Consider the following 8,777-nt stretch of genomic DNA (forward strand, 5'->3'; position numbering starts at 1 on the left):
CGGTGAAGATGAGTGGAAGAAGTATAGAGAATAGGTTATCAATACTTGTGAAAGCATGTCAGATGGGAGGACAGTAGTAGAGTACAGGTATGTCTGAGATTAAAAATAAGAGACATGAGATGAACCCAGGGAAGGCACATGAGGAACCGGGGGTCCTATGGAGGTCAGACCATGGAGGATTATGCAGGTCAGGTCAGAAACTAAAAAAGAACTGGAAATCATTGGAGGAGGTATGCAGTTAGGGAGAGGGCACAGCAGTCTGAATGCCACTTTGGCATACAAGGTGAAAATGCAGGGTCCATGTGACAGTCAGATGACTGTGCTGTTGGGGGAAGTGTACAAAACACACAGGGCAGAGGAAAGGATTGAATTTGGGAGAGGGAGTCACAAAGGGAGTCCAATAGGTTATTCCTAGGCTTCTAGTTTGTGGATACAACTGAGGAGGCTCAGAGGCTTGTAATGAAAGTAATTTGCTAAATCCTGGAAATGTGGAGTACAGGGAATATATGGGATTAGGGGAAGTGTCCAGAAGTATACTGAAGGAAGGGCTCAGAGATAAATTCTGGAGATATACCTGACAGTGTAAGGTACAGGATAGATAAGATCCCACAAATGGGCTCTAGAAGAAGAGACACTGAAAGAAATGGCATTTTTAAAGAACTGCAAGACAAGGATGAGCCTGCAAAGGAGATGCTGAGAGGCAGAAGGAAAACCAGTACAGTGATGTCAGAAGCCAGTGAGAGGACATGTTTAAGAAATCAATAAAGTCCAATGCTTCTGAGAACCAAGAAGACTCAGGTTGAAACATCCATTATATCAGGAAATATGGTGAGAACTTACAGAAGGACAAAGAGGGCAAGCGTGAAGTGAGGAATGAGGATGGGGTATGGAAATGAAGAAAGAATGCACACAACTCAGAAAGAGGGAAGCATGAGAGAATGAAGAGTCAAGAGAAGGCTCAGCAGATTTCTGAATGCCAAGCACCATTGGCTCACACCTGTAATCCTAGCTATTTAGGAGGCTGAGATCTGAGAACAACAGTTCGAAGCCAGCCTGGGTACACAAATCCAGACTCTTATCTCCAATTAACCAGTAAAAAACATAACTGGAGGCATGGCTCTAGCAGATGGTGCCAGTCATGAGTAAAAAGCCAAGTGAGAACATGAGTCCCTGAGATCAAGTCCCAGCACCAGCATGAAAATGACCGTGTTTAAAATGTTGATTCCAAGACCAGAGCTGGGAGAAAGAAGATGAGTACAGAGGGGGAAAGCTGGAAATATGAAGCTTCTATGAAGTAGAGAGAGAAGACCAAAAGCTCGAAGAGATGTCAGAAGATAGGCTTTTACCAGGAAGGTAGGAAGCTAGGAGGTGAGTGGCTATATACAGGTTTGTACCTTTGACAGGGAAAAAACTGTGAAGTTCCCATCTAATGGCTGCCACCTTGTTTATGACACAAAGCTGCACAGGAAGAATGAATAAGGAAGTGTGGGGCAAAAGGGAAAGGGTAGTGTCAGAATTCTGATTGGGGGTATGACCTAAGTGATGAAGCCTCTGCTTGGCTAGTGCAAGGCACTGAGTTCAAACCTAGTAGTAACAAAAGGAAGAAAAAGCCCTTCAGAACAAACTCAGAAAATGGCAATAAGGTAGAAAAAAATTAACAAAAAATATCACATATAATTTTAAATAACTAATAACTAATCCAGCAAACAAGACTTTGAATTAATTCATATCCAATTTTATTTTAATATAACATCTAAAGGCTGGAAATGACAGCATCATTAAAATTTTAATTTTAATTCACATGACCTCATTTTTTTCCTTTCTGTATTGACATTAATAATACTTGAACATTACATCTTACAGAGACCCAAAAAAAGAAATATTACTTTTAGTAAACTGTTAAAATCCAATTGCAAAATTGGATGTGTGGCTCAAGTGACAGAGTGTTTGGTCTAGCAAGCCAAGTTCCGTTCCCAACACTGCTGGAAAAAAAGTACATTCACATATATAATCCGGCATTTTTTTCATCCTAGTTCAGAAAAAAAGTTTTCAATGATGGCTTTTTAAAGTTTTAAAGTAACTACAAATTAAACTATATTAATATAATACATCTCAACTTAAATATGTTTTGTTCTAAGCATGTAGAAACAACGATAAATTTTTAAAAACACAATTAAAAAAGGTATTTTTAAGGAAAGGATCCAAAGGTGCAATGAATGCCTCTGTGCCAGTGAACATATAAAATAATATTTATCAACATGAATTGTAGGAAATGGCAACAAGTTCTTAATATTTTTCCTGTTGTTGATGAAGATGGTGTTTTTCTTTTCTCTTTTTTCTTTTGCTTTTTGGTCTTTGTTGCTTGTTTTTGCCTTTTTTTTCCTTTAATTGTCTTTGTGGGGTAATAGGAAGCAAAGAAATGGAAGAACCAATGGGTAACAAATGCAGCACTGATACTCAGTAGACAATATCAGGAAAATGAACTGTGCAACTATATAATTTGCAGGTTGATATGGGAGAGGGAAATAGAGAGATCAAAGGAAAGGGTGAAATTGCCCCCAAAGAAAAAATGCATTTCATGCTTATGAAATGGTAACCCCTCTGTACATCTCTTTAATAATTAATAACAGTTGCTGGGAAGATGGATCAGTGGTAGAGTGCTTGCCTTGCATGCATGAGGCCCTGGGTTCAATTCCTCAGCACCATATGAGCAGAAAACGTTGGAACTCTTGTTATGGCTAAAATGGTAGAGCACAAGCCTTGAGCTGAAGTGTTGAGGAACAGCACCTAGGCCAAGGGTTCAGGCCCCATGACTGACAAAAAAAATTAATAACAATTTTTAACCTCACAGTTTCTTTTTGCCATGAACTTTGATTAACTTCTCCTGTGGCTTTGCTTTTTCTTTTGTTGTACGGGTTCTAAGACTTGAATTCAGGGTGTCTCCCTCCCTCTCCCCTCTCTCAGCTTTTTCTCTCAAGGCTGGCACTCTATCACTAGAGGTACACCTTCACTTCCAGCTTTTTTTTTTTTTTTTACTGTTTAACTAGAGATTCGAATATCTATCTCAATTTCATCTACCTGAGCTGGTTTCAAACTTTTAATTCTCAGATCTCAACCTCCTGAGTAGCTAGGAGTATAGATGTGAGCAACAAGTCTCTGCCATTTAAAAAGATTATCATAAATTAGTTATACAAAGAGAGATTTTGTTGTGACATTTCCACACGATGTTATCCTTCTCCCTCTTCTCAAAACAATTTCAACAGGTTTCAGTTTTATTTTAACAAAAATCTACTTTAACCATATTCATTCTCTTTCCCCTTAGTTAGCCAACCCTCTTCCTAGTTCTCCGCCCAAGCCCCTCTCTCTCCCCCAACTTACTATTCATTAAAAGTTCTCATGTTATTTTCATATATAGTTATAATGTATCTCAAAATTATTCACTCTCTTTTGTCCTTCCCATTCTCCTCTTAAACTCTCCTGTAGATTCAATTTGTAAATCTTCCCATATACACAAAAGTACAATCATGTCTATGAGTATGTATGCTTTTGAGGCCTAGCTTCTACATAGGAGAAAAAGCACGTATCTTGTTTTGTTTTTTAATTTTTATTTTTTGGCTTGGTTCATTAAGATGTCTTCTATTACATACAATTTTCTGAGAGCGATATGATTTCATTTTCCTTCATGGCTGTGTAACATTCCATGGTACATCTATACTACTTCTTCTTTATCACTTCAAGAAGATTCCAGGTGTCTGATTCCATCATTTGACTATTGTGCACAGTGCTGTTATAAACATGTTATGCTGACGTATTTCTGGTATATTGATTTATTCTACTGACATATGCCTCATATTGGTATAGTGGAGTCTCTGTAAGGGTCTATTTTTAGACTGATATCCATAGTAGTTGCAATAGTTTACATTCCCACCAAAAGTGTAAACATTCGTTTTCTAATTCATCTTGCCACATTTTCTTGGTGGTTGTCATTCTAACTGAAGTAGATTTAATCTTATTGCAGTTTTAATTTGCATGTTCTTTATTATAGCTTAGGCTGTTGAACATTTCCTCATGACTTTATTTAGCCATCTCTTTCTTCTTCTGAAAACTATGGAAATAGATTATTTCTGGTTTTTGGCTGTCTAATTTGAGTCCTTTATATAGGATGGATATCAATCCTTTATTTGTTAAATAGCTGGCAAAGATTTTTCTTCATTCTTTGGGTTGTCCTTTGATTCTGGTCACTTCTTTTGCTGTGAAAAAACTCTAATTTGATACTGTCCCATTTAACCATGTTTGTTTCCATTCTCTGGTGTCCGATTCAGAAAATAATTGCCTGAGTCTTTAAATTTTAGAAGTTATCTTATATTTGTCTGTAGTAGACTTAAAACTTCTCATTTTGATTTCTTTGTTGCTCTTGTTTTTTTTTTTTTTTTAAGAAAGTTACAAAAGGGGTTTGGGAAGGTGCCTCAATGGTAGAGCCCTTGTCTTGCATGCATGAGGCCCTGGGTTTGATTCCTCCGCACTATATAAGCAGAAAAAGATGGAAGTGGCAGTGTGGCTCAAGTGGCAGAATGTTAGCCTTGAGATAATGAGCCGAGGGACAGTGCCTAGGCCCAGAGTTCAGGCCCACGACCGGACCCCCCCCCAAAGAAAAGGAAATGACAAAAGGTCCGTTTTCATTATCCTAAAGTAGATGACCCATTTCCCAACACCATTTGTTGGAGAGGCTTTTCTCAAGTGTGTGTCTTTTGGCTCATTTGTAAAATTTCAGTTGGCTACAGATATGTGCTCTTATTAAAAACAGTTACTTTATGAACAAGATACTTTTCTTTTTCTTATTTTGCTGGTCTCAGGGCCTGAACTCAGAGTTTAACTACAGCCTCCTGAGTAGTTAGGGTTACAGGCATGTGTCATTGGTACCTGGCTTTAAACAAGATCTTTTTTTTTTAATTCATCTTATAAATATGTTAGAAACAATAGCAAGAAAGAAAAACCATTTGAGGTTTATTTCACCTAACATCAACTTATCTGACCATTTCTGCTTGTCTAAGACATACACTAGTTATTACAAATAAGGGAAACCATGTACTTGATGTGTGGAAGGACAGATGCCTGGTAGAGCCCTCTTCATAAATGCTCACATCTACCCTTCAGCCAGACCCCAGTGGGGCCCTTGATTTTTAAGCACCCAGTAGTTCCAAAGTCTAGCAGAATGGCAATACTAAGTTATTTCAACGTTTTATTTGTCCTCATGCCATGAAACAAACCAAGATTGAAACACAAAAAGAGTCATCAATGGCTTGTTCCTGCAATCCTAACTACTAAGGAGGCTGAGATTGAGGGCTGTGGTTCAAAGCCAGCCCAAAAAGGAAAGTCCATGAGACTCTTATCTCTAACTACCAAAAAAGCTAGAAGTGGAACCGTGGCTTGCTTCCAACAGTAGAGTACTAACCTTAAGCACAAAAGCCTAGGGAATAGAGCCCATGCTGAGAGCCAAAGCTCCAGGACTGGCACACACTCACACAACTAAACCATTGAGGCTTACAGTTTGTACTGTTTGACAATTAATGACTAAAAATTTATGGCAAAAGAGAAAAAGGGAAATACAAACACCTGAGACTATAAAAATCATCATTTGTTAAATTGAGAAGTGAACTGATTTTTACAGAGAGGAAAAATCACAGATATACCCTTTGTGTTGACCCAAATTATTTTATGAATAAATATAAAACTCATGTTGTACTCCCAGCTTATTAAGCCATGTGATAAAATCTACAAAGCTACTTTCAAGAGGAGCAACAATTTGTTTTGCAAATAATGTTCTGCTGAAAGCAAACTGACAATGTTGAGTTAATTTAAAAAACAACAACTCTAGACACTGTGTCTATACTTTGACTTCAGTTATCCTAGAGAAAAGCATGCCTATTTGTGTGACTTTGCTCCAAAATTGCTGTTGAACATTTCAAGGCTTTTAGGACCCAGCTCAATTGTACTCAGGCTTCACACTGAATGCAAATCCCTAACAGTGATCAGAGTTTCACCAAATGTTACCTAATAACATACAATTACCTGCTCTCAACAATATAAACTCTAAGGCAGTATTATTGAAAACTAATGTGTGGCTGTCTATTATGCTTTTATCAAACTACTATGCTTTTTAAATGATGTCAATTACACTGGTGCCAGACCTAGGAAAATCCAAACTGTCATAACTACTCAGACATGTGAGTCTGTCCTTCATTCCAGGCATTCCTGCCAGTGTTTTTTGGCATGAGCAAGGGATGCACTGCACATCTCTTTGTCTTCATTTCCTCAAGGATCCAAAGTTCACATGACAGCACTGACTGCTCACCAGTTGATTAAAAACAACAGGAGGGGCTGGGGACTTAGCTCAGTGGAAGATAATTTGTCTGGCAAGTGCAAGGATTTAAGTTCAGACTTTAGCTCTGAAAACTACAGAAACAATTAACAACAATCACAACCAAAACCAGAAAAAGTGAGTCTTACCTGGTGCTGGTGGCTTTTGCTGGTAATCCTAGCTACTTAGGAGGCTGAGATCTGAGGATTGTGGTTCAAAGCCAGGCTGGGCAGGAATATCAGTGAGATTCTTATCTCCAAAAAACCAGAAGTAAAGACAAGGCTCAAGTAGTAGAGTGCTAGCCTTCAGCACAAAAGCTCAGGGTCAACACCCAGGCTCTAGGTTCAAGCCCCAGATCCTGCACACACTAAAATGTCTTACTCTTAAGACTTATTTATTAACTATCACCACCTAAATTCCTGTCACACACAAACCCATAATGAATGCTATGGGACACGTCTTTCTAAAACCACTCCTGGAAGCCCCACAAGTGGCACAGCCACTTCTTCATACATATATAGAGATATTATGTGTATCTGTGTATATATGTATACATACATACATACATACAATTGAAGTAAAAAAAAAAAGGTCATTTAGACTATGGAATTCCAGATTGAGCAACCACTCTAAAAGTTTCTCTTAAGGTCCTATAGAAGAGAATGGTAGTAAATCTAATGTTACATTTGCCATCATTATTTTGTACATTTGTCTTTTAGAACAGATACTCAAGGAAAAGTAGTTCTGCTTGGCATAGTGGCACATGTCTGTAATGCTAGCATTCAGGAGGTGTCAGTAGCAGGCTCACAATTTAGAGGCCAGCCTGCGCCACAGAGAACTCTAGGTCACCCTGGAACTCTCTGTATCCGGAATAATACTAACAACAAATAAAAACAAGATTACATAAAAAACTTAGACTGTTTAAAAGAAGAAAATAGAAGTACAGATGCATCAAGTTTCAAATTTATGTTAAGGTGGTCTTGCACAGTTCCTTGCTCTACATCATGCCTTACCCACACTATATCCTACCACTTGCTCAGCAGACACTATGAAGGCCAACACCCCTGTAAAACCAAATACATACCTATTCTAACTAGCAGAATTGGCAAAGATCTAAAGTATAATGAAACCATAGAGAAATGTCTAACAGGATCAAGATACAGGAGAAAATTCTCTTGGAGCTGCAACCCACATCTACAAATGACTATAAAGTAAGATGCAATACCAAGAAGCTAAAAGAACTCTGAAAGGTCTCCAAAAAGTATAAAATATGTGGGAATATAGAAAGCCTATTGAGACATACATAAATATGCTAGGCAATATACTTCTTAGGGCATCAGCAGGTATGTAGACATCTGTCACAAATCATTAGCTAATATAAAAAGCTGTTTCAAATCTAAATGCAACAGAACAAACTTGTTTTAAAAAGTTATCACCTAGAAGCTGGGCACTGGTGACTCAGGCCTGTAATCCTAGCTTCTAAGCAGGCTGAGATCTGAGGAGTTTGGTTCAAAGGCAGCCCAGGCAAGAAAGTCTGTTAGACTCTTATCTCCAGTAAACCACTGAAAACTGGAAGTGGCACTGTGGCTCAACTGGTAGAGTGATAGCCTTGAGTGAAGAGCTGAGGGATAGCACCCAGGCCCAGAGTTCAAGCCCCACAACAAAAAAAAGTTATGGGCTGGGAAGGTGGCTCAGTGGTAGGGCACTTGCTTTGTATGCCTGAGGCCCTGGGTTAGATTCCTCAGCCCCACATAAGCAAAAAAAAAAAAAAACCTGGAAGTGGTGCTGTGGCTCAAGTGCTAGAGCGCTAGCCTTGAGCTGAAGAGCTGAGGGAGAGTGCCCAGGCCCAGAGTTCAGGCCCCATGACCAGACCACCCCAAAAAAAAGTAAAAAAGAAAAAATCATAGCACATTATGAATTATTAGAATATAGTCTAAAGGGTAGTAATTTTTAAATAATTTTATTGAGATTCAGTGATTACATAATTCACAAATTTCACAGTATTGTGGGATAGTAATACTTAAAGTCATATACAAATTTTAAACTTTACAAGGCAAATTGTCATTATCATGGTCTATAAAGTTTGTGAATTCTATAAGCTTTGACAATACAACTATTTCTTCCAAATCGGGTGATATGTACCTTTCTTTCCTTTTGTTTAGTGTAAGCAGCTCCCTCTTTCCCTCGCATTCTTTCCCTCCCATTGCTGCCCTTGAGTTCCTTAGTTCATTTTCATTGAATGTGCAATGTAGCTGATGGGCCCCTCTGTTATATAGTTTCCCATTTCCCTCTGATTCTGTGTCCTCCTAGCTTCCCTCAGATGTGCACATATATATGATACATATATATGGTATCTATCTATCTATCTAAGATTGAGAACCTGGAGTCATTTAGAAATGATATGACAAATTAAGTAGAA

The sequence above is a fragment of the Dipodomys merriami genome, unplaced genomic scaffold (genome assembly GCF_024711535.1).
Source record: "Dipodomys merriami isolate MVZ:Mamm:240054 unplaced genomic scaffold, mDipMer1.0.p SCAF_396, whole genome shotgun sequence".
NCBI lineage: Eukaryota > Metazoa > Chordata > Mammalia > Rodentia > Heteromyidae > Dipodomys > Dipodomys merriami.